This window comes from Pleuronectes platessa, chromosome 1 (genome assembly GCF_947347685.1).
Source record: "Pleuronectes platessa chromosome 1, fPlePla1.1, whole genome shotgun sequence".
NCBI lineage: Eukaryota > Metazoa > Chordata > Actinopteri > Pleuronectiformes > Pleuronectidae > Pleuronectes > Pleuronectes platessa.
The window spans coordinates 19724925-19727339 of record NC_070626.1 but is presented as its reverse complement, the minus strand read 5'-3'; positions in this window follow the sequence as shown (position 1 = coordinate 19727339).

Genomic DNA, 2415 nt, shown 5'->3' with positions numbered 1-2415 from the left:
GGTGCTCCGGAGCCGGACACATCCCCCGAGCTGCTGCCGCTGCTGTAACTCAGGAGGGTCCAGACCAGAGGAGCTCACAACTCAAGAGACAAAGTTCACCTCTTCACTACAGAGCACATGTCCAGTTATATAACTTCAGAATACAACGATGTCTGAGAGCAGGTATCATGAAGGGAGACCTGTGTTCCTCACTTTGCATCAGACCACCAGGCTGGTGTCGAGTTAGAAAACACAGTTTTACAACGTGTCAGCAGAAGCTGCAGTCGACAAAAGCACATGGACAAAACCTCTGGACAGACAAACGTGTGCGGTCAGGATGGGTTTACTCCAAAGAGAGAATGGCGCCACCTTGTGTCCAGACTAAGTAACTAAAGACACCGATCATCTGGTATAAAGGATTCGTTCACCTAATGTGATCCATGGCCATGCGTAGACGTCTCTGGCCCTTTCTTCCTCCACTAAGAAGGCCCTATTGTACCCCACATATGTGTCAACACAACAATAAATCATAATCCATAGCAGAATTTATCTCGAGTCATTTGTTTCTCTACTGCAGAACAAATGCCTGACAATGCACAATGTATTATACAATGGACATGAAGGGTAACGTATTACATAAGGAGCTAAGTGAAGCACTTTATTAGGTACACCAAGCTAAAACTAATACAATCCAACACAAACAGTCCTAAAGCATATCCTACCTTCATGAAATGTACAATATTTATATAATATATGGCATTTTGTATGGGACTGCATTAGTTCCACTCAGTGTACCTAGGCATTGGTTATTATGAATTGGAATTGAAGATCTCTCACTTAAGATGGAGTACAAAAATAAGGGAGCATCTAAATTCTATGAGTTGGAGGGCCTCAAAATATGTTGAGAAAGGGACTTTGATCAAAATGATCCCAGAAGATAACTGTAAGTATAATTCTTAGGAGGTTGATAATGTTTTTTTTTTGTTATGCTGTTAATTGTGTTTTGTATTTTTACATTTTTTGTTTTAGTTGTCTGGCAAGATTTGAATATTATTTGCCGGACTTCAGACTTTTCTTTCATGGTTGTTTAAAAAGAGGGGGAAAAAAAGGATGAAGAAATGTAATTAAGACATTTACAAATCTGTGTTAAGGATCAGGTAACTGATTACTGCCATCTACTGAGTTGGTGCACTGTTCCTAGAGGTACTGCAATACAAGGTCGATCCAAGTGGAAAGCGCAAGCACACGTATTGTCTTTGAAACAAAAGCCTAATACCAGACTAATGGATATAATAGTTCAATGTGTTATTTCTGTCTGCCTATTAACGGTTACTATGTTACAGTCAAAGTTGAGGGATGTGGCTTATTGTCACATCAGAGTTTCCATTGATCTATTAGTCCCATTATATTCCTTTATCCCCCTTTGCTTCAATTACTTTAACCCCCTTTGCTTCAATTACTTTAACTCCTTTTGCTTCAATTACTTTAACCCCTTTTGCATCTATTCCTTTAACCCCCTTTGCTTCAATTACTTTAAACTCATTGCTTCTATTCCTTTAACCCCCTTTGCTTCAATTCCTTTAAACTCCTTTGCTTCAATTCCTTTAAACTCCTTGCTTCTATTCCTTTAACCCCCTTTGCTTCAACTCCTTTAAACTCTTTTGCTTCAATTCCTTTAAACTCCTTGCTTCTATTCCTTTAAACTCCTTTGCTTCAATTCCTTTAAACTCCTTTGCTTCAATTACTTTAACCCCCTTTGCTTCAATTACTTTAAACCCTTTTGCTTCTATTCCTTTAACCCTCTTTGCTTCAATTCCTTTAATAAGAACTGAAGTGTCAGTCTGCACCAACCAGCCAACTGCTAGAACAAAGCAGATTGTTTTTGGAAAACACTTTCCGAACAGCGAAAATAACAATTCTTAACACACATTGAAACAAAGAACAGTCGCAATGGAATTCACTCGGAAAGTTAAAGAAATGGACATAAATGCAGAGACTGTCCGCCCGTACTTTAACAACTTTTTTACGAAGCTCACTGCAGAGCAGTGGGAGCTTTTGAAGTCATGCAAACCGGATGAAGCTACAACATTTATGTTGGCAGAACTTCTGCTGAACTTAATGACGTCTGTTTCAAATGCCATTATAAAGCGACGTCTCCGTGCACCCGTGTCTGAGGATAAAGTTCGGTCCATTCTGGGCGACACTCTCAGCAACAGTCTTTCACCAGGCAGCAAAAGAACGTCTGAGAGTTTGGATAAGCTCACAGACTTGGTTGTAGAGGAGGTGACGGAGACTGTCAACTCCACCTTGTCTGCAAGCTCCATCTGTGTGAGCTCTGACAAGCCTATACCAACCCGCCTCATTAGCCCCGCTAAAGTCGAGAAGATGATCTGTTATGCCTGCGAGTCGTTAAAGACAGACGAACGAATCAAACAA